This window comes from Callithrix jacchus, chromosome 6 (genome assembly GCF_049354715.1).
Source record: "Callithrix jacchus isolate 240 chromosome 6, calJac240_pri, whole genome shotgun sequence".
Classification (NCBI taxonomy): Eukaryota; Metazoa; Chordata; class Mammalia; order Primates; family Cebidae; genus Callithrix; species Callithrix jacchus.
In genome coordinates, this window is record NC_133507.1 from 138595140 (window position 1) to 138619454 (window position 24315).

A 24315-nucleotide genomic window follows, 5' to 3' on the forward strand; every position below is an offset into this window, starting at 1 on the left:
TTTATCCTGCTTGGTACTGTCTGCTTTTCCCTACCAGATGCTAAAGCACAGAGAATGTGCCAGTTTATGGTGAGAAGTTGTCTAATGGGCCTAAGCTGAAGTTGTGGGTAAGTGAAACCAAGGAGAAGTGGGACAGGACCTTCGGTGTCAAGGTGAGAAGGAAAGGTTGGCAGTAGAAAGAAGAGTGTGGGCCAGGCAGAGGGTCCCCTTAACAGCAGAGCATCTGAATATGGTTGCTAAGGTGGCGGCTGAGGTGGGAACAAGACATCTGCTTCTTTGCGCTGCCCAGGGCTCTAAACAACCTCAGGCTCCACCTCTACTATGATTCCTGCTGTTTTTAGTCATCCCTGGAATCTTCTGGGATTGATATCTCCTTTATGCCATCTACATTCTTGTAAACTCCCAGTCTTGGTTCTCTCACAAAACCCATTAGAGCTCATCTTTAATAACCCTGCCTCGACAGTACCTTCCTTTAGCATTCAGAATAAATTAGCCCTCCTCTATGCTTTCCTGGTGCTGCTATGTACCTCTCCAAGGTATAAATTGCATACTATCGCAAGTTATATTTATGGCTTCCTCATTGCTAGATTGCAAGCTTTGCATGTGTGTGTTTTCATCTTCACATTTTCAGCGGCCAGCTGGGGAAAAATGCCAAGAAAGAGAGACAGATGAAGAGAAAGAAAAAATAAAAGAAAAAGAAAAGAAAAAACAGATGCAAGGTTGAGTTAATTCAAAATTACCCAATTTAGTGCTATTTTGAATGGCTTTCTAATTGCTTTATTTATAATGTCTTCTCTCCCAGTGACTTATATTGTTTTTGAGGGAGAAAGACAGAGTTATAGTAGCCAGGATTATACTAGTCACAAATGGCAGAATTTCCATAGCCAGCCTAGGCTAGAAGGGGGATTTGTTGGTTCCTGTAACTGAACCAAGGGAGGGCAGAGTGCAGCTGGCCTCAGGGTCAACAGGGAACAGGGAAGAGACAAGCAGATCAGACTCACTGTCCCCCATCTTGGTTTCTGCTCATGTGCTAGTTTTATCTACTCAGACGGGCTCTCTTTTGGAACCGAAGGTGCCAGCAACAGCCAAGTTTCATGACCTGGTGTTTTTACCCTAAGGAGGAACTGCCTTCCCCTCCCACCCTACCTGAGGTCTAACTCAAAAACTCTTAGGGAAGCATTGGCTTTCCTTGGGCCCTGCACCTCACCTGAGATCAGGGAGGCACATCTTCACAATTGGAAGCTTCTTCCAAGGTGGAAGGAACACATCCCAGAGGAAGGGGGATGCATTTTTCAGAGGTAGAAGAACATGTGCCAGGCAGAGAGTAAGAGACACCCATTCAGTGTCTTCCTTTCTTGAATAGCACTTTCTCAGTGGTTAGCCCTAAGCTAGGCAGAAACACACATGAATGATGAGATCCATTTTTCTTCTAAAATGCTGTCTCTCATCACTCATGCAAATTTATCTCCAAGTTGGGGCCACCAATAACCATTTCTAGGTTATATCCCCTTATTCTGAGGGATTAAGACAACATTCCTTCATCACTTCTCCGGAGTCTGCAAACCAGTAGGGCAGTCCTGCTGAATCCGATTGGGCTCTGTGGCTCTGGGCTGTACTCGCTCAGATGTTTGTAGGCTGACTGATGGGTCAGGCTGGTCAGTGATAGCCTGATAGCCTGTGGCTGGGCACGGAGCTCACACCCGTAATCCCAGCACTTTGGGAGGCTGAAGTGGGTGGATCACAAGGTCAAGAGATGAAGACCATCCTGGCCACCATGGTGAAACCCCATCTATACTAAAAATACAAAAATTAGCTGGACAGGGTGGTGCATGCCTGTAGTCCCAGCTACTTGGGAGGCTGAGGCAGGAGAATTGCTTGAACCCATGAGGCCGCGGTTGCAGTGAGCCAACATCATGCCACTGCACTCCAGCCTGGTGACAGAGTGAAATACCATCTCAAAAAGAAAAAAAAGGTGCCCACCTTTTTAAAAGCTAAAAATGCCACCATCAACTTCGATCTTCCTTTCTACAGCCTGTAAGCACTGAATAAAAGAGGCCCAGCCATCTATTATGCATTCCACATTCATTTGTCCAGCACTTATAAAAAATTAATAAACGATTTTTTGGAGCAATTTTAGGTTCCTAGCAAAACTGAGTGGAAAGAACAGAGATCCCATCCAGCACATATTTTTTACACACTATTGTGCAACCAGTTTTATTGACATTATCTTTTTCTTTTACTCAAAAAACTCTGTAAAGTAGGGATGGATTTTTATCTGCACTTTTCAGATAAGGAAACTAAGGCATAGAAAGATTAAAGGGGCTTGCCCAAGACCTTATAGCATGTGAGTAGCCAATCTGAAGGTGTTACTGTGCATTTTTCTTGGGCACTTTGAAACAGCAGAAGTTTCCAAAGCAGTAAGGACTGACTCTTCAGTGGTGGAATTCTCCACTCATAGTAGATACAGAAAGAAATAGCGTAACTGTCGACAGGTTATGAAAAGCCTGAACTCAGCAAACAGGCCACATTTGGTCTGCCCATATTCATTCAAGTCATCAACTTTGGGTCCCACTGTGCCCTTGTAAGGGAGTCTAGCAACTTCTGATAAGGGATGGGGATCTTCTGTGTGGCTCCTTCCCCACCATTGATGCTGACATTCTGGCTCCTGAATACCCATTTCATTGGTACCAAATGAAAAAGCCCCTGGAGTGGAGGGTGGCAAGAATGAGGGGGAGGGTAGCTGGTGGGGCTCTCCAGATTGCCCTGGTTTGTCTCTCCCAAGACTGGTTCTCATGCCCAAAGGAATCTCGTGGCTCAACCCATGCGGGGCTACAATTCCAGTTTCTTCTTTCCTTGGCTTAAATACTTTCCAGCTCCAGTCTCTTGAGGTTAGGGTGTATGTGACATGGAGAGGAGACTGGGGCAAGGGGGGGGAGTTGAGTGGAGTGGGTGGTTGGTCATATTTTCCAGTTCTTTCTAAAGTGCCTGCCTTCCCTTAATGGATGAGGAAGTGAGCCAGCCAGCTGACTGCCCCGACTGTAAGATTGGTTACTGCTTACATCATTCGAGCAGCCAGACTGGGGACAGGGGTTGGGGGAGGTGGAGGAGAAGCTGAGCAGGGATTAATCCAGCCCTGAATGAATTGACAGACAAAGGCATTGGAGATCAGGTAACCTTTTTCCCAAGCTCTTGCCTTGGGGACATGGAGAAGAGCCAGGCAGTGCCATTAGTGCATGCATAGCGTTCTTTGTGGGTGCTCCGCCCTTTATCAACCGTTCAGTTCCATTCCATTGCACTCTATGCCTCTCTGGTCTGTGAGCTTTGGTTGAGAATCAGGAATGTCCCAAGAATATATTAGTGGAGGGGTGACACAGAGAGATCTAAGATTAACAGCCCTCTTGGCATTCCCTTGTAGTGGGGGACAGCAACCTGCATCAGTTAGCTTTTGCCTGATGAGCTACCCCAGAGTTAGTGATGTGTGACAACATTCCTTCATCACTGTTCCAAGTCTGCAAACCAGCAGGGGAGTTGTGCCGAATCGAATTGGGCTCTGTGGCTCCTGGCGGCACTCGCTCAAGTGTTTGTAGGCTGGCTGATGGGCCATGCTGGGAAGTGATAGCCTGGATGACTGGAGCCTTTCTCTGCATACTCTCTCATCCTCTCCCAGGCAGACCTAGGCCTGTTCAAGTGGCAGGGGCAGGGTCCCAATGAGGCAAAAGGCAGCCTGCACAGCCCCTAGAAGACAGGCTTGGAATACACGTGACGTGTTCTGTTGGCCACAACAAGTTACGAGGCCAAAGCCAGCAGTGGGGAAGAGCTCCAGCTCTTAACAGAGGTAGGGGGAAGAGAATTGTGGACATTTCTGCACTCTGCTTTAGATACAGGTACCATCACTATGCACAGAAAATGATAGTCTTCTTTTATTTCTCTTATCACACATGCCTATGGCAGGATGGAGGAAGAGTAGTTAAGTCTGACAGGGGTGAGTGGGATGGGACAGAATTTGAAGAAAACTTCACAGAGCAGGAAGTCTTAAAGGACAAATGGTATTTCAACAGGAGCAGAAACACATACCTCTTTCTCTTTCTCTTCTATTATTTTTCTCTTGCCAAAAACCCACAATAGGCCCAACTATTATGTAATCTATTTGCCAGGGATTTCAAAAGTGACGCTGTGATGGCTCCCATCCAAGTACAAACCAGGTCAGGCCCTGCTTGGCTTCTGAGATTGTGTGCATTCACGGTGATATGGCTGTAGACAGCGGTCCCATGGTGTAGAATCTACTTTCTGCATCTGGAGGCAAGATGAGCTCCAGCCAGAGCTTCCAGGGGTTAGAAAAAGGGAGGGTCCCTGACTCACATTTTTGCCAAACTGTAATGCTTCTTTCCTATCTCTCGCCTCTTGTTGAGCTCCTCCCCATCTCTCTTTCTCGCTGTGATTTCTAATGGGTATAGATCTACAGATGGCAACAAGGAAAAAGGAAAGGGAAAATTGTTATCATTCCATTGCCAATGGAAACAGAGATCAATTTATTTCTCATATTCCATGGCAGGGTCATGCAGATACCCCACACATTAGTATGTGAATTCTGTGTTAAGTGCTTAGCACAGTTTTGGGGGCAGAGTATGTGAATCAGTTAAGTAGCGTGAGGGCAACAGAAGTGAACGTAATTGTTGTAATTATTGTACTTAATGAGTCATTGGAAATGCAAACATTATTTGAGCGGACTTCTATCTTAGTAGAATTTGCTGATTTGGTAGCATACTTTACTAGTAAGATTGTTAAAAACAAACATTCAGATTTTAGAATTGTCTTTTCTGTGATCCAGCAGTCTCACTATTAGGTTTTATCCAAAAGAAATCAGTATACCAAAGGAATACCTACATCCCGAGGTTTACTTGAGCACTATACAAAATAGCCAAGATATGAAATCAACCCGTGTCTATCAACAAATGAGTGGATACAGAAAATGTGATACATATATATCTGTATGTGTATGATATATATTAAGTTGGTGCAAAAGTAACTGTGATTTTTGCCATTAAAAGTAATGTAACACACACACAGACACACACACACCCAGAACAGTATTTGACCCTAAAAATGAAATTTCCTCGTTTGCAGGAAAATGGATGGAACTGGAGGTCATTATGTTACGTGAAATAAGCCAGATACAGAAAGACAAATATTGCATGTTCTCACTCATATGTGGGAGCTAAATGGTGGATCTCATGGAGGTAGGGAGTAGTTTGCTAGTTACCAGAGTTTGGGAAGGGTAGGGAGTGAGGGAAGAGAGGGTGGTTAATGCGTACAAACATATAGCTAGAAGAATATGTTGTAGTACTCAATAGCACAGTAGAGTGACCACAGTTACTATAATATGTTGTACAATTCAAAATAGCTAGATGAGAAGATTTGACATGTTCACGACATCAAAGAAATGTAAATGAGGTGATGAATACCTTATGTATTGATTTGATCATTACACATTATATGCAGGTATCAAAATATCACACATGCCTCATGAATATGGAGGTTGTTATGTATCAATAAAAAAATTTAGGACCAGGTATGGTGGCTCACGCCTGTAATCCGAGCACTTTGGAAGGCCGAGGTGGGTGGATCACCTGAGGTTAGGAGTTCAAGACCAGCCTGACCAACATAGTGAAACCCCATCTCTACTAAAAATATAAACATTACGGGCATGGTGGCATGTGCCTGTAATTCCAGCTACATGGGAGGCTGAAGAAGGAGAATTGCTTGAACACAGGAGGGGGAAGTTGCAGTGAGCCAAGATCATGACAATGCATTCCAGCCTGGGCAACAAGAGTGAAATTTAGTCTCAAAAATAAATAAATAAATAAATAAATAAATAAAACAAGGAAGCGACTTTCTGTTTTAGCACATGCATGAGGAACTTTCTTGCCTAGAGGGGAAAAAGTCCCAGGAGGAAACCTAGTCTGGGTCTGGAGTTGGCCCTCTTCCCCGTGAAATCTACCCTTGGAGAAATCCTCTGTCCACATCACCTGCAGGAGGATGCCCTCACCCAGCCCTCACCCTGGCAGCTGTTGGAGAATGAGGGGAACTCTGAGAGTGCAGACTGTTTTCTTATGCTCCCCAGTGTCTGTGGCCACAAGTACTCCTTTTGCAAAGAAAGGTGGTGCCTCATTAAACCTGGCTTTTCTCTGTTTCTGCCCTGTCTTTGAAGGCCCTAGGGGCCTTGCGCATTTCTTGCATGCCAATCACGGAGTATACTGGGTCCTGGGGTTTTAGGTGGGGATTGATTCTGTTTTGTTCGTTCCCAGTCTGGAAGATGTGGTCAAGAGTGGAGGTTCTGGATGGGAGCTGAGGTGGTTCTAGCTACCTCCACCCTTATGTGGTTCTCAGACCTTCTTTCTCTCTGTTCTTCATGACAGAACCAGTGTCTAAATCTGAACTTATTTGGTGGCAGAGAACAGAAACATAGTTCCAATTAGTGGAGACAAATGAGACATTTCTTCCAGAGATGTGTAGGGCACTGAGATGCCTCACAGAAATAAGGGAAGAGCTGTGACAGTTACTGTTTGCTCTTCTCTGCTATCTGTGCTTCTCTGACTGCTGGTGAATTTTGAGTACTTCCCAGAGGCCTTCATCTCCTAGGAGCCACATAATCACCAGCTGTCCTTGCTTAGCAACTTCTGCAGAAAGAAAATCCCCCTACAGCATTATTTGCTGCAACTCAGGGAAAGATTCTGTTTCTCTACTTGGGCTACGTGTCACTGCCACCTAAACACAGACCACTAGGCTTTGTCTGTCCTTCGTCCTATGCCCACTCCTCCAAGTAGCATTCCCAAACATGTTTGCCCAACAGACAACACTCAAAAAGTACTCTAGCAGGCATAAGACTGAAGCAGGAGGCGATGTACTCCTTTTCTCTGTTGTCACCAGAGCCCATCAACATAGCTGCTGTCTACTCTTCCTTCCATGACTGATGGGTATAAGCCAATCATTGCTGTTCCTCCTCTCCTTGACAACAATTGGTTTAGGCACAAGCATTTGATGTGATCCTGGCAAATATGATGGAAGGAGGCTAGAAGATTCTCAGTCCTTAAGAAGGCTAATCTCTTTTGCTAGCCACTATCCAGACTGTAAGGGATGCCTGGAACTGTTGGACCCAGCCTGCAGCTGCTAGGACCTAGTCAAGGGCAAGACTGACATGCTGAGGATGGCAGAGCAGAGTGGAACCAGATCCTGGACCTGGTTGAGCCACTGAGTTAACCAACCCTGGAGCCACCATCTCCAGGGCTTTTTATTTTATTATTATTTTTTTTAATGAGAGAGTAAATTTTTCTTTCTTTCTTCTTTCTTTCTTTCTTCTTCTTTTTTTTTTTTTTCAGAGTTTCACTGTTGTTGCCTAGGCTGGCTGAAGTGCAATGGTGCGATCTTGGCTCACCACAATTTCCGCCTCCCGGGATCAAGCAAGTTTCCTGCCTCAGCCTCCTGAGTAGCTGGGATTACATGCATGCAGCACCATGCCCGGCTAATTTTGTGTTTTTAGTAGAGATGGGGTTTATCCATGTTGGTCAGGCTGTTCTTGAACTCCCCACCTCAGGTGATCCAGCCACCTCGGCCTCCCAAAGTGCTGGGATTACAGGTGTGAACCACTGTGCCCGACGAGAGTAAATCTGTTATATATTTTAAGCCAATGGTTTTCAAAGTTTGGTCTCTGGACCAGACACACCAATCAGCATCCCCTGGGAACTTGTTAGAAATGCAAATTCTTGGGTCTTACCCAGAACTACTTAATTGAAAACTCTGCAAGTGGGGCCCAGCTGTTCACCTTTTTTTTTTTTTAAGACAGGGTTTCACCATATTGGTCAGGCTGGTCTTGAACTCCTGATCTCAGGTGCTCTGCCCACCTTGGCCTCCAAAGTGCTTGGATTACAGGTGTGAGCCACCACTGTTTGCCTTTTAACAAGCCCTTTGGGTGCATGCTAAAGTTTGAGACCCACCATTTAAGCCATTGGAGTCAGGACTGCAGGACAACTTGGTTGTTTGCCTGCTGCTGAAATATGGAATAGTCTTAACAAAAAGGGTCTGGGAAGAACCTAGAATCGTTCTATTTCTACCCCTTCATTTCATACCCGGGACTGAATTTAGGGAGGAATTCTATTCAGTGTTTGACAGGATGCTGCTCCTGAGGGCTGGGCCCCTTCTCCCTTGAAGTTCTTCCTCTCATTTTTGTCATTATCATCAGAAATCTTTACTTTCTGCATAGAGTGCATAGAGTGAACCCCACAGATGCTTTACCTGATGCTTTGAGCTCAAGATGCTTGTACCAGTCAGGAAACAAACTGGTGATTAGAAGTGAGTTTAATAAAAGTAATAAAAAGGTTGTTCACAAAGGTACGGGTGAGATAAAGGGAACCCTATGAAGGATAGTGCAGGGCCCCAGGGCTAGTAAGGGCAAGGGGTGAGAGCAACAACTGGCGCCCAGAGAGGGAAGCTGTGATGGGCTGAAGAGTGACGCTTTCCCCAAGACATGCCCATCCCACAATCCCAGGAACCCACGAATGTGACCTTATTTGGAAAGGGGATCTTTGCAGATCTCATTAAGTTAAGGATCTTGGGACGAGATTACTCTGGTTTATCCAAGTGGGCCCTACATCTAATGACAAATGTCTTTTTAAATGAAAGAGAGGGATTTTAGATAGAAGAGAAGACACAGATGAGAGGAGGAGGCAATGTGACCGCAGAGACTGAGATTGGCGTGATGGGGCCACAAGTCAAGGAATGCTGGCAGTCACCAGCAGCTGGAAGAGGCAGCGAACAGATCCTGCCGATCCCAGAGCCTCCAGAGGGAACATGGCCCTGCCAACACCTTGATTCCAGACTTCTGTCCTCCTGGAACGATGAGAGAACATATTGCTGTGGTTTTTAACCCACCAAGTTTGCTGTAAGTTATATAGCAGCCACAGGAAACTAATACAGTAGCTCTATAGACAGGACCATATGCCAGGAGCTGTAAGGATCCCAGACAACCTGGACCAATGCAGCAGGGAGGGAATGAGGGAGTCAATTCCCGGCTTCCCCTTTCTTCGTTCTCTCTGACTTCCAGATAGTGCCTCCCATTGGCCAAATCCAAATGAAAACTGTAGGGCAAGGGACTCCTTTTGATAGGGCCTCCTGAGACTCAGCAGGACGGAGAAGGTTGGGCTTGGAGGGGCAGATAGAGCTGTCCAGCATGTGCCCCATTGCAGGCAAAGCATGACTAAACTGTAAGCATTGAACCGCCATGGAAGGATGAGGTGCAAACATTTCCATGAGATCTATGTGGCAGGAATTAGTGCTTTGTGTAGTTGAGGGGAAAAAAAGATATCTGGAAAAGCTGGTGGAAGAAGTAGAAATTTAGATAATGTTTGAATGGTAGTAGAAAGATGGTTGGATGATCCAGGGCTGGAAAGTGATTCCTTGTAGATATCTATATCTATGTATCTGTAAGTATATATCTGTGCTTGGAAGAGAGCTAGAGATCATGGTGGGATAAGAGTATAAAATATGTGTCAACAGCATGTGCTTATGATGGGGAAATCAGGTGGGAAGAGAGAGGAACTGGGGAACACTAATCTAATGTAGAACTTTGACTTTTTTTTCAGATTTTTGGCATTGTGGCAATCAACAGTAGGGTCACTGCTACCCCATGTAGAGCCCTAACCATCCCTTCTACTGACAGGTGAGGACAGCCCCATAAGATCTAGCCTCAGCGTCTAGGAGTACCGCTTCCCAGAAAGGTGGTGAATGGGAGTTGGGGTCAGTCCTATGTCATCTGGATAAGAAGACATAGGGCTCAGAGGATAGAATTTGGGCTGGATGAATTAGAGGGACCTGTGATCATCATCCCAGAAGCAAGTTGCTATGCAGGGTCTGGAGGTGTTGGACTCAAACCCATCACAGCCACTGCCCTATGTGGTCCTAGGCAAAGTGTTTTGTTTCCCTGTGTCTCCCAGGAAAGTGGCCACAATGAGATACTTTCTATCTATCTGAAAGAGACTTTGTTTGATAAAAGCAAGTAATGGTAAATAAACTGAGGGAAATAAACAACAATCACTAATTTATCAAACTATCAAAAATAATCTAATTACAAAGGAGGGAAGAGAAAAAAAAGGCCAGGGAGCTGGAAGGTACACAAACAATGTCAGTGTGGACTAAGGACAGACCTGTGGAGCATACACATTTATTAGAAGAGATAACCTTGCCCCGTTTTTCACTTCTGCTCAGGAAATTTTGCTTCTCTTTGCCTGGTAATCCAAGAGGGAGGACCAGCATCTCCATGGCATTTCACTCTGATTTGTGAAGATTTGGCCAGAGAAATTGTTCTCAAGAGGGTGAATTACGTGACAGCTTCTATTTTACGGCACCTCGCTATCCACTTTGTAAGGTATGAGTAACAACAACAAGCAAACCAAATTTACCAAAGCACATAAAAAATTTGTTCAGTCAGTTACAAAATACACCTCAGCCAGAGAGGTGGGCATCTGACTGCTGGAGGGGTCCTTCAGCCTGTGGAGTGTTCTTTTGTGTGGCAGGTTTCACAGTGAGCAGAGACTGTCTCTGAAATGGCCAGAGAACCAGTGGGTTGTAGTAGTTTGCATATGGGGAGAACCGGAGAGAGAAAGAGAAAGTGTGTGTGTTTGTGTGTGTGTGTGTGTGTTTGTGTGTGTGTGAGTTTGGCTCAGTGTCATCTGTGTCTGCATGCAACACTGTGCCAATGAAGCTGGACATGCTTCTATGTGTGAGATGGGGTCTGGCCTTGGCAGCGAGGGGGTATATGTGTGGGTGTGAGTGATAGCGGATTCAGAGCCCCGGCCCAGGGTCCCTGGGGACTGTCACCAACAGAACTCATCATAGAGGAGACCAGGTGCTTGGAGTGTGCCCAAAGCAATACAGAGTGCATGGCCATGAGTTTGAAAAATATTCCTGTGAGAGATATAAATAAAGACTCTAAGCCCAAAGCCAGAGTTTTAGAAAGCCAGCCTTACACACAGGATAATTTATAGCTGCTGCTCTCTTCCCATGCATGACTCAGCTCTCCTAGCCAAAGTAGGCCTAGCCTGCTCCAGTAACCTTTGCTGAAAGGGAAGAGCTGAAGCAAACTCCAAGAAGCCCAATGATCCAACCACCCAGCTCCCGGACTAGCTCCTGCTGAGCTCCTTTCCTCTGTTCCCTTTGGGCAAACTCCAACGATGACATGGATGGACAGATCCTGGAACCTGAGAGACTGGAGACTTAGGTATTCCCAGCTGACTGGTCCTTGGAAGTTCTACTAAACTGGCTCCCTTATACCTTCAGGATCTTGGTGGATTCTGCTACCCGCACAATGGGCATTGGCTCAAACAGCCTTCCCACCACTCCCCAGCCTGCCTTCCAGCTATTGGGAGGCAGCAAAATCAGAACAAAGACCTGCTTGAAGCTAGAGAGTTTTTCTCAGTCTCAGAGACTCTTGAGCCCAACAAGAAGAATAAAAATGAGGGCCCTTTCCCCTTTTATTTAAAAGACAGTATATATCCAAGTCAAGTGCCAAAAACTGGCTAAAAAGAGGGATAAACAGTGACATGCTTAAACATTTTGGTGAATTTGTTGGGGGAGGAAGCCAGCAAGGAACGAGGTTTGTTTTTTCAATTTTCTCTCTGTATTCCCCCTTCCCACCCACCTTCTTTTGTATATTTTTAGCAGACTCTTTGGCCAACCATGCAAGTACAGAGAATGCATACCGAAACCAAAGGATATTTCCTTTTTTTTTTTTTTTTTTCCTTAAAAATCTTCCAGGAGTGTGGAAAGGACTGGAAGTGCTTGAAGGTCTTTTTAGCCACATGCCTCACCCCAATTCGGATTTGGAACATTTTTATGCCAAGGCCCATATGCCTGACTGTCCAAGTATAGGGGAAAAAATAACATTCAAGGCTTTAAAAAACTAGTTTAGCTTTTTGATTAAATTGCTAAACAGCCTTGAATCAAGTATTTTCTTTCCGCTCTAGCAGATGTGCAACTGGCCTAATTTTAACTCAGGTTCCAGCACACAATAGATATGTAATAATTGTTGAATAGATGAATAATTCTTTAACTCTGTAATGAAGTGTCCTCATTCAATATGCATTTATTAAGCCCCTCTCTGTGTGTGGGGGGGGTGTGTGTGTGTGCGTCTGCAAGTGTGCATCCTCAAAGGCCTTTTCCTGCAATAACATTGTATAAATCGGTGACCTATATTCTGAGTAAGTCATACGTTGATACTTTGATGAATCTGGGGGGAGGAAGTTTCAAGTTAGCCAATTTAAAACACACATACACACTACACTTCAAACCTGCACAAACTTACTTCACAAATGATAGAAAGCAGAGGACCTTGGTAGCTGCATAGCTAAAACCACAGAATTTCTGCCTGGTCTGGCCTGGCCTTGTTGGAAATGCACAGTGCCTACTCCGGATCCCATAGCGTGGTCTTTTGAAGTTCTTTTGTTCCTTGTCTCCTCTTCTTTCTGATCTTTCCATTCAGGAGTGATCCTCCACATTCTCAGTTTCTGAAGACCTGTTCTCCTAGTCACCCTTGTCTTTTCATATCTTAAAAATAATGAAGGCTGTGCATCACTCATATGTGCAGATTGATCTCACATGTGGCTGAATTCAGTTTAGAGATCCTTTCATGTTTTAGGAGGTAACAGACTAGCAAAGAGGTGGAGACTCCCAAAGTTCCACAGCCATTGAATAGTGGTAATCTAGCATATTATCCTGATCTGAGATTGATCTGTAATTATCAAGTGAGAGCTACAGATACAATTCCACAAGCCTGCCAATTAGGAGCCTTGAGGTGGCCTTAAGGCTGAGTCCAGCCAGTCTTTCTGCCCTTTTGATAGCTGATTACTCTCCTTGGATCTATACGATTTGGTTCAGCTTCCCATGATTTCTTCTACTCTGTTTGGGATATTCACGCTGTATTAGCAATTTATAGACCTGGATGGGCCCCCAAGATGTTATCTGCTTTCTGAAGTTCCCAATCACCAGGTAGAATTCCAGCCCCAGCAATCCTTGGTTCTGGAGGATATAGGGCCGCCCTTCAGTAAGAAAACCCGGTTGCATTTCTGTTTTTTCCTCCAGAATGAGTGGTCTTCTGTTGGGTTTGCAACATTTGCTCTGGAAGCCCCCGCTGCACACTCACTGTAATCAGCTCTAGGTCTTGGCTGAGCACTTAGAGATTCAGAATCCCATTTTGGGTACACCAAGGGTCTCCTAGAGCTAAAAAGATAGAAACTTTCATCCCACTGATTAGGGTTGGAACAAATACGTAGATTTTGTTGCTCCAATGAAACAGATCTCTGTGTCTGCACAGCAATGACAGGGAATGGTCTTTGGTCTCAAACAGCTTGGTTCTGACCCAATTGACTTGGAAGATGGGCTGCTCATGAGCACTGTGGCCCATGCCAAGGTCACAGGGACTGGTACACATGACCACTCCGGGGAAGGAAGATCTGTATTCTTTGGAGTAAATTCAGATGAGTGGGGAAGAAGAGGAGGAGGTGGCATACAGAGAGAGGGGCCATCCCACTTTGCAATCTCTCCTCCATCTTTGTCATCTCTCCCCACCCCCTGGTTACTCAGGCTTCCAAGAGAGCTACAGTGGTTGTTCTCAAAATAAGGCCCCAGGACCACAGATCTGTCAGTGGCACCAGCAGCACGGCCATACCAGGGCCAGGTGATTCTGCGGCCTGTTTATGCCCTGTAACCAGAGCCTGTTCTCAAAGAGTCTTCCTGACAGCTGTGGAGGTAAGGCGATGGACCGACACTGCCAGAGAGTGAGTGACCCGTGCTGGTGCCCATCTCAGGGGCAGCTTACTCTGACAATTTTCTCAAGCCAGGGGATGGGAATGGGAAGAGGTGGAGCAGGTTACCAGTTACTGCTGGTGGTGGCGGGACCTTGGAGTCTGCTATTGAACTTGTATGCTCCCTCCAGCCCCTAGTCTGCCAATGGGATTGCTTTCTTCAGGGTCAAGGCAGGTGAGAGAGGAGTTCTGCATGTTTCATTGGTTTATTTTCCCCACTCTTTATCTGTGTCACCACGGAAGCAAAAACAAACACATGGTGAGGCTCTGGGTCGGCCAGGATTCTAGATTCTGCGGCCAGGCACATCTTTCAGGGTAGAGGGCTTGTCTCCTCATCCCCACCCCAAGCCTCTCCTCAAAGGTCAGCCTTTCTTTCTTCCCCTCAGCTCTGGGAGGCAGTATTGGGGACCTTCCTCCACTCAGCCTAGTCTGGACTCTCGGCCAAGAGGCTGGGGCAGTGAGCCCTCCCTGCCAGGGTCTGGTGAGGCTGAAAATTCTTCAAGGCAGGTCATCTCATAGGCCTTTCTACCGCTGTGTCCCGACCTCCTGTCCCCTGCAATTCCATATCTTCATTTTTTTGGGTCAGGCTCTCTCCACCTTCATCTTTCTTTCTTGTCTTTGATAAATTGTTCCTGTAGCAGCTGCTCCTGCCCCTACCCAGCCTAGCCCTGGGTGCCCTGGAAAGTGGGTACACATCATATCCTGGCTCTCTATGTTCGCACCTCTCATGATATTTGCTGATGGTTAACGTGTTCTTTCCTTTAGTCTCCTGCTCTCCACCACTTTGGCCAGGGTTGGGGGGGCGGGCAGGAAGGGAGGGGCAGATTTAGCTCATGCTGGCGCCTAGCCCTGGCACAGCCCATGACCCGCTGCTCTCAGGGCAGCATGCCAGTGTGCCCTTTTACTGTCCTGGCCTGTCCGCCTTCTGATGGCAGCCTTGGCAGGAGTGGGGGTGGAACTCATGGGGTTGGCTGGGTTTGCTCAACAGCTGCCTCAGAAAGGAAAAGGCAAGGGTGAGACTAGAGGGTATGGGGAAAACAACCCAAAACAAGGTGTAGAGAGTTGGAGATCAGAGTTCAAGTCCATGCAGGGTCACCAACCAGCCATGAGAACTTTTTAAATTATGAGAGTCTTCATAATTTAAAATGGGAATAATGATAATTCACACTTCTTTGAGTGGGTATCAGAATCATGGTCTGGAGTACCCCAGCCACAACTGTGAACACTTGAAGACGTGTCTTCTGCTTGTCCCATAGTAAGTCACTACTGGGTTGTCTGTCTTGTTACAAGCCAACCGGAGTCAATCTGTTTGATCACAACTGTTGGGTACTTTTCAGTGGTTCATGGTAGAGCCAAGGAAGCTTGAGTTGGGTGAGGTTAGCTGTTCCTTCTCATCCCTGCCAGCATATTCTAATGAAAGTGAGCCTCAGACCAGATTCGTACCTATGATTATTAAATAAGCATTCTGATCAAACAGACATCTGCTTCGATAGCTTAAATGAGTCCCCGATCCCTGTCCTTATAGATCCTCTTACCTCCGTCAGTTCATTCAAGGCAGAAACAACCCAATTCCAAAGGCAGGAGACAGTTTCCCTGATTATTGGCATTAGGCAGTTAAAGATTCTCTTGACCAATGGCTGGACATAGCACTGCTGGGGGGTCGAGTTCCAGAAGCCATCCTAGGTGCAGCCCAGGTCTCCATGTGTTCACATCCTAAATATTTCTAAGCCAATCCATGTATTGTGAATATCATTAATTTCACAAAAAGAATCTATTTTCATCACTCTTTCTTTTCCTTTTTTTTTTAAAACAGAGACAGGGTCTCGCTATGTTGCCTAGGCTGGTCTTGAACCCCTGGGCTCAAGCCATCTTCCTACCCCAGTCTCCCAAAGTGCTGGGATTACAGGTTTGCTACCATGCTCAGCCTATCATTCTTTATGCTCTAAGACAGACAATTATGCATGTCTATATGTGGTGATTCTCTGATTTGAGAGAAAATCAGAATTACCAGAGGTTCTTGTTAAAAAGGCAGATTTCAAGGTCACACCCAGAGGCTGTGATCCAGGAGGATGGGGGTCAGGAATCTGCGATTTAGCAAGCTCTCCATGTGAATCCTGCTGTCTGTGATCCGGGGGCCTCATTTTGAGAACAACCACTGTAGCTCCCCTGGAAGCCTGAGTAACTAATAATGGGTTGATTGCTCAGTTGGGCTCCTGCGGCCCCACCCCTGCCCTGACATCTGCTGATCCGACAACTCCAAGTGGCGTGGCTTCAACCAGGAACAAATGGCTGCTGCTTACAGGCCAACTGGCACTCTTCTGGTATCAGGCTGATTTCTAGGCCTGGAAACCACTCAGCCCCAACTCAAGAGGGGTGCTCTGCAGACACCAGCTTGGTTGAATGCTTGGGAACCGCAAGACCTCTGTGTGGTTCCCATTCTTCTACTCTGCTTTCTGGCCCCTGCCCAAGTTGCCCAGTGTTCATTTCCTGGTTACTGAGTCATGTGCACTTTTTCTTTCTCTCACACACACACACACTCTCTCCCCGCCCCCCGCCCTTGATTTCAGATCTCGGGGACATGGTGGTGGGAAAGAATCTTGAAGCAGCCATTTCTAGCAGTAAATTTAGGAGCTGCACACACAAGAATTATTGTCACACTTTCTGCTCCCTTGGCAAGTTAATCTCTTTGTATCTAATTTATTATTAATTTTTCTGAAAAATGGAAATAATTGATATTTCTGTGAGCTTATTTGTTGCTAATAAGTAAAATGCCTGGCACAAAGCAAGTGCTCAATAAACATGAGCTACACACATACACATACATGCACCTCACACACATGCATACATCTCATACATGCATATGCAACTCATACATATTCTCACACACACCTTCTCATACATGCATATGTGCCCTCGCATGTATGCACGTGCACTCACACATACTCTCACACTCACATACACCTTTTATATATAAAAGTGTTTACATATAAACACATGCTCATACTCTCTCATACACAGTCCCACAATACACCTCACACACACATGTGCACTCATACTGTCTCATACCTATACACAATGACGATTTGTCAGTATAAGATAAAAGTATAGGCAGGGCTCAGTGACTCACGCCTGTAATCCCAGCACTTTGGGAGGTCGAGGTGGGCAGATCGTTTCAGCCTAGGAGCATGAGACTAGCCTAGGCAATGTGGTGAAACACCGGGCTAATTTTTGCACAAAAATTATGAAAATTAGCCAGGCGTGGGGGTGTGCACCTGTGATCCTGGGTACTTGGGAGGCTGCATAGGAGGATTGCTTGAGCCTGAGGAGTTTGAGGCTGCAGTGAGCCACTGTACTCCAGAGCCTGGTGACAGAGAGCGACCCTGTCTCAAAATACATATGTATATAAAAATATATAATATATAATATATTATATATTATGTGTGTTTCTCAAATGACATGTGTTTCTCATGAGGCTCTCTATTAAGCCCCATGCGAAACACATGTCATGGCACAGATTTAAATGAGACAGCAATTGTGGAGCCAGAGGAAATGCTTCTTCCTGAAGGGTCATGGAGCACTGCACGGCACTTTTGATACTGGGTCTGAATAGTGAGCAGGGCTTTTTTGGCAGACAGGAACAGAGGGTAGGGTGGGGTACAGGGTAGGGAGGGCATGCTCACCAAAGGACCCCACATGAAAAAGTCATGGATAGGTGGAGGTACCAGCCTGGAAGAGCACATGATCTGGGCATGGCAGCCGATGAGGCTGAATGAGTGTGGCTGGGACTCAGCTGCGAATGACCTTGTGGCTCGTGTGAGTTGCTACCGTGGTCCTTTCAATCTCAGTTTGGGGAACTGAGACTCGGTAGGAACCATGCTCTGGGATCAGATAGATCTTGAAGGGGCTGATCCTAGGCGAAGGTGTCTGAGCAACTTCTGTGGCTTCAGGCTTATGGCTCTCTCCACTTGCTGTTGCTCTTGTGGACTCTGATGTGCACAGATCATTCAAAGGAATTCTAGATAGTTACAGACCATCCGAGAAAGGTAGCTCTTTGGGAAAAGGGACCAAATGAAAACTCTTAGTGGAAACACTTGTTCTCCAATTTTGACGCCAGAGACAGGGAATTTGGACAGAGGCAGCATTGCTTCTGGGGAATTGCTTTGAGTCTCCTTGGGTCAAACCAACTCAAATAATTTAATTCAGTTTCACAGATTTTTGTGTCTGGAACTTCCTAAGTGTGAAGAGTTTATAACAAGGTTTATGATTTAGTTCATGCTTGCAGAAGCCCATGGTCCTGTGGATCACAAGGTAAGTCTCCTGAGAAGGGAGGCATGGGCCTAATTCATGACACCGAACACTTGAAATGGGGACACTATAGTGTCCCTTTAAAAAAATCACCCACACTAGGAGAACAGAAGAAATGAATGATGCGAGAGAAGAAAGAAAGGCTGTAGATGGCAAATGCTTTGTCTGTGATGAGAGTTGGATCCTCAGAACAACCTCTCTCACTCTCTGCTCACGATATTGATGAAATCATGCTATTTGGATCTGGGAAGCAGAAGTAGCTCTATTATGACATGCATGCCAGAAAGTGGGAGACAAGCTCCACAAAGATCCAAAGATCTACTACATCAAGTGGGTTTTTGATGGTCCACTGGTTTAGAGCACACTGAAACATACCTCTAAGATAAATGACAAGTTGTTGCACTTTGGATCCACTACCATTTCCTTACTACTAGGTCATTTTAGGCTCCACATGCCAATGGACTAGCAGGCAAAGAAAGGAGTTACGCTACTTGGGGCAGGGAATGGCGGTTAATTGACCCAGACTGATGTGAGGAACCATGGTGGCTTCCATACAATGAAGAGCAGAGAGGAGTCTATGGGAACTCATGGGATGCATTGGGCATCCTTGCCCAGTGATATTAGTGAATAAGCAGTTTCACCACACATGGTCTAAAGCGGGCAAGACAACTAAAGACTAAGACCCTTCCCCGAAGAGCCTGTGATGCCCCAGCCGGAAAGCAATCCAGACCAACCAAAGTGCTGACTGAGAGGAGGGAAGCCCAGAAAGGGGGTGGAAGAAGGAGATGATGAATATTAATTATGGCTCCTGGACAGATGCAGCTGTAGAGACTCTAGCTGGTTCCACTAATTCTCTTGCATTAAGTCTTTGTGGAGACTGTGGCCAGTCACCACCTCAGGGGACTCTGTGTAGACTGGACTTATAATAGGGAAGGTGTGAGTGGATCTGAGTGGTGAAAGGGGTGGACTAGATCAGCCATTTCTTGGGTATCATTTTATAACCTCTTGGGCTCACTCCTTCCAGCCTCTGCTGCACTGACCACTTCCCCAGAGGTTTTGACCCACTTTACAAAGACAGAACCTACAATTGCATCACCTCACACTGGTATGGAGTGCCTCCTGTGGTCTGCCCTGGGTTTTTCTGATGGCGCAGTATGGAATACCTGTGGGAAACCACTAGACTCTCCCCCGTATGCCACCTGGAAGTGCAGAGCAGTTAACACTCTTGGGGGGCCAGAGGAGGGGGGTGGAGCAACGCTTGATCAAAGGGGCATGGGAGCTGATGGATAAAACACCTCCTTTCTCTTGCTTCAGATGAACAGGGAGATGCAATTTGTAAGATTTTTCAGGTGGATGCAAACGGCGTGCAGTTCTCTTAACAATGACCGATTTAGTAACATATTCTATACTGGTTTCCCCTTAGTTACTGTTTTAACTCCCTTGTCCCTCACTCCTGCTCCATGGCATTACTTTCCTCAATAAACTACTCCCACACAAGACTTTGTCTGGTGCTCTGCTTTCTTGGAGCAACCCAGGCTAAGGTGGTTTGATCCCATCCCTAGCTTTTACCACTTTGGAGCTATGTGATTTTAGGTCAGTTACTTACTCTCTTTAAATCTTTTTTTTTTTTTTCCCACCCTTTAGCAAGAGAGAGACGCTTCCTGAAGCACTTGGGATCATGGTATCAGAATCAAATGGGGCTCTTAGAAAATAAGAGAGGGAAGAATAGTTACTGGTGTGTGGACCAGTCAAGGTAAAGGGGGCAGGAAAGAGATGGTACACTGAAAAGGAACAATGACAAAGGGTTTAACAAAGGAACTATAAAGAGTGGACAGAGTTGAGGGAAAACAGCAGGGGGTAGTGAAGCACTGAGTGATTAGCAACTAGCAACAGTGACTAACTGCGATCCTTGAGGATAGCGAGGATGACGTCATCAGGTAGCACAAGGGACAGCTGCCTGATTGGGGTCAGGATTTTTGGTAGAGGACTTAGTCACTATCAAGCTGAAGACCTGCAAGGAGGGAGTCAGGGGAGGAAATAGCTCAACCCCTCTACTTTCTACCTTCTCTCTCCTGCTGTACCTTGTAGTGGCTGAATGCAACCAGAAGCCAGAGGGCAAGGAAGCCTGACTAGCTCAGTCCATCTAGATCAGCCTCCTGGGATGCAGATCAGGAGAGAGGAAGGGGGACAATGGGCCTGGAGGGTGAATGGAGAATATCTGGTGTAGTGGAACATGAGTGTCTCTCCCAGTAACTTCATATAAAATATGTAACTAGAGTAACGCATACAACTGGCATGAACAAATTGGGGAACACATGACTTTTGATAAGCAAACAACTCGATTAGTGAGAATTGCATAGGGCATGAGAGAGTGAGTGGCCCAGTGTTGTGAGCAAGGAGTGTTCAGTGAGTTTCTCTGGTGTGTTTCTTAGTGTAAATTGCTGGTGCCGGTTGAATCTGTGAGGCAGTTAGAGGAGGTGGGTTAAGAGAGCTTTTCTATTTTACCTCCCTTCTTTCCTGGAATGGGTAAGAACCGAAGAGATTCTCTTAAACACAAATTCGTATTGTTTATTAAGTGCTTCCTTCATACCTATCACTGAAAACTAGATGCTGTAAAGAGAAAAACAGGAAATACCTCAAACCTTGGATTTTACATTCAAGGTGGGGAGATAGTTCCACAGATGAAACAGAATAATAAAAAGTAGAAAGAGCTGAAATGTGAAAGTGCGGGTTCCAGATGAATCACAGGGAATTTGACCCAGCCCAGAAGCACCACCTCCAAGTCTGTAGTTTCTGCAGGGTGCTCCAGGGGCTCCCACCTGGGTGGGTCTAGGTTGCATGAATTTGGAGACAAGGGTGTGTCTAATCAAAATTGGGCAATGGAACTAAAGAGAACATATCACATTTGGCCTTCTAATTTCTTCCTTTTGGGTGGGGTCCTCTTGGATCTCCCTGTCAACCGAGTCTGTTGCAGACTCATGCAGAGCTTCCCAGGGCCCAGACTGATGATGGATGATAGGCTGAACAGACACTTGGGAATGTCTTGATCTTTGCAGATACTGTGTGTGTCCTGGGCAGAGGAGGAGAGCCATATGCAAGCCTGTGTGAGTGGCTTTCCTTTCCAGGAGTGGGGGTGTGGAGTGGGGGGGATGATGGATAAGAGGTGTGGTGTTCTCACTATTCCTGCTCTCTCCACATACCCTAGGGGAAGGGGAAGTGTTCGACTCATCTGTTCTCCCTCAAGGGTCAGCTCAGGATTTCACAAAGCATGTTCTGTGAGGCATAAAGAATCAAGAAATAATTTTAAAAATTCCATGAAAAAAGAATTCTTTTGACAAATAAGTTAAGGAATGACTAGATTAAACAAAGTTAAATGGTTCCTCACTGCAGGGTCTCTCTGAACTTTTAATCTGGTGTGCATATTATGGAACTCCCTTGAGGGGCTATGGCATGCAGCAATTCTCAAATTTATTGGACCTAAAAACTTATTTTTTTAATGAACAACCAAGAATATGTCTTGGAACATTAGAATTCCCAGGAATCATGTTGTAAACTCTTAATATGTGGGGGATTTGCCTTTTCAAAGAGGACACCCCACAAGTCAGGGAGCAATGTTTACTGCTACAGGATTTATGTCATGCTGTGGTCTCCATGTTTGTGTTGCCCTAATTTTGAAATCCTAATCTGTAACGTGATGGTATTAGAAGGTGGGGCCTTTGGGAGGTGATTAGGTCATGGGTCTGGAGCTCTAACCAATATTAGTGCCCTTGTAAAAGAGGCCACAGAGAGCTAGCTAGCCCCTTCCACCATGTGAAGATATAGGAGAAGGGGCCATATATGAGCCAAGAAAGAGGCCCTCGCCAGATACCAGACCTGCAGGTGTCATGATCTTTTACTTCTCAGACTCTAGAACTATAAAGAAATAAATTTCTCTTTGTAAGCCCCCCAGACTATGATATTTTGTTACAGTAGTCCCCATAGACCTTAAGACATGCTACCATATAGAATTTCAGTTATCAGGGGGCAGTTGGGGAAATTCTTCCAACGGTCTCAGAACGTCCTCTTTTCCCCATTGGGCTTAAGAGGGAAGGAGGTAGTAGGGTTAGTTCCTGCTGATCAACAGAGCAAAATAAGCAAAAGGTAGAGGATTTGGGACTTCTTTTACAAAGGGCTGAAAGAACACGTTGAGGAAGAATGTGAAACTTCCAAGGTGGTAAGACATGGGTGATTCTGAGGTGAGGTCTCCTTCCTTAAAAAGGCTTACATTCCCCAGGCCACAGACCAGCAGAGCACATTTGATAATTGTTTTCCCCTAAGGAGCAGGAGAGAAACTGAAGAGACAAGAATCTGTTTCATCCAGAATATCGTTTTTACTAGAGTTTCTAGTTCACAGAACTGTCTGGCAACTGTAGCTCAAGTCTATGAGAGAGGAACCCGCCTGGAATATTTGAAATGCTGAAGCATTTTTCCCAGAGCTGCATCACAAAAAATGGACAAGACAACTGGCTTTGGCTTAACATGAGAAGAGATCACAGAAAACTCCAAGGCTGGGCCACTGGAGTAAACATATCAAGTTGGACCACAAAAAAATGGCCATTTTTTAAATATCAGAAATTGTTAAATACTGGTAATTTCACACGGTCCAACCTATAGCTGGCTAAACCTTTATGGGAGTGTTAGAAGGGAGGATGTTATCTATCTATCTATCTCTCTATCTATAGAGAGAGAGGTGGGAGTGCTGCTGCTAAGTTAGGCTTATATATGACAAATTTACTCTCCCTGCTGATAAAAAGGTGGAAGAGGAAAGTTCTCTTTGGCGTATTTCCAGGAGGTGAATACCCAGATTAGGAGTCCATGAGGGGTCTAGATTCAAGGAGATAAGGAGGAGGCAGTGACTGGCTCTCAGGATGCAGAGTGGGGACACTGGGTACAGTGATAGCAAATTAAATCACAGAGATTTAGTGACTTAGAAACGAGAAAGAGTAAAATAAGGGTGTCAATATTAGTAGAAAAAATAGAACATAACCTTGAGGGTTGTGGCTTCTTCTTTACTCTTCAGCCTGTTGCTTCATTTGTCTTCCCATTCAACCTTGAAATCTGAAGTGGTAGATGAGAGGGGAGGGCTGGGAAGGGGGTGAATATGTAGAGAGACACGACTGATTTGGGGCAGTGTGGTGAGCTCAGAGGCTTGGCATTAGGAATCTTCATCGCTTTGACCCCAGTGGGTACTTTTAAAGGCTGAATGTAACTGTAGCAATGAAAAGTGTCCGCATTCCCACAATACGTTACAATTTATAAAGCAGCTCATGACATTGTCTTGTTCATTTTGATTGTCAAACAACGTGTGAAGAAGGTATTGCCATCCTCATTTTCCAGATTAGGAGAATTGACTCAGAGAGCAAATTTCTCAAGGGTGGTAATTGGCAGAATCAGGCTCAAACCTGTGTCTTTGGACTCCAGATGGAATAGTGTTCTTGTTTGAACTCATGGAGGGTGACTGAGGCCATCATGCAGCAGGAAACCCTGAGTAGAAACAATTATTCAGATACCGATGGGGGCTGGGCAAATCACCAGTACGACGGAAGCTGGTTGGATATAGGACAACAGGGAATGGTGGGGACTGTGGTTCGGGACTGGTGGGCCAACACCCTGCTAAGGAGAGTAATCACCACTCAGTTCCAGGTAATTACCGCCAGGAAGAACTGCCAGCTTGATTTTTTTTTTTAAGAGAAGCTGGAAATTCAATAGATTCAATTTATTGGGTGCCTGCTGTGTATCAGACACTGGGGATAAAGCAGTGAATAAAATTGAAAAAATTTCTAGATTTTCATGTGGACTTTTCCAGTATTTAAGTATTGAGAACTAACAGAAAGTTTAGAAAACATTGTTCAGTCCCAACAAAACACATCTGTGGGCCACATTTGGCCTGGAGGTTGTCAGTTTGTGACTTTCAAAGGTTCTGATGGACCAAATTTTTTGTTTGTTTGCTCAAGACAGAGGTGCCCTGTTGCCCAGGCTGGAATGCAATGGTGTGATCTTGGCTCACTACCTCCTCTGCCTCCTGGGTTCAAGTGATTCTCCTGCCTCAGCCTCCCTAGTAGCTGGGATTACAGGTGCCCACCACCATGCCTGGCTAATTTTTATGTTTTTCGTAGAGATG

At 45.6% G+C, this 24315-nt stretch overlaps 2 long non-coding RNA genes across 9 annotated transcripts in view; one reads left to right on the forward strand and one right to left on the reverse strand.

Moving 5' to 3' along the window:
* Window positions 1-3976: 3976 nt before the first annotated feature.
* Window positions 3977-24315, reverse strand: part of LOC118154667 (uncharacterized) — a 30474-nt gene continuing 10135 nt past the window's right edge. Inside the window, exon 3 of the long non-coding RNA XR_004744861.3 lies at window positions 3977-4456. This is a non-coding gene — a long non-coding RNA (uncharacterized LOC118154667). The remainder of the gene's footprint in view (window positions 4457-24315) is intronic.
* Window positions 7547-24315, forward strand: part of LOC103793941 (uncharacterized) — a 66282-nt gene continuing 49513 nt past the window's right edge. For 5 of the 8 annotated variants that reach the window (XR_013519094.1, XR_013519098.1, XR_013519099.1 and 2 more), the window contains exon 1: window positions 22216-22368. This is a non-coding gene — a long non-coding RNA (uncharacterized LOC103793941). Of the gene's footprint in view, window positions 8936-9635; window positions 9713-10257; window positions 10418-22215; window positions 22391-24315 lie in introns of those variants that run through there. The other 3 variants (XR_013519096.1, XR_013519095.1, XR_013519097.1) reach the window with 3 other exon arrangements.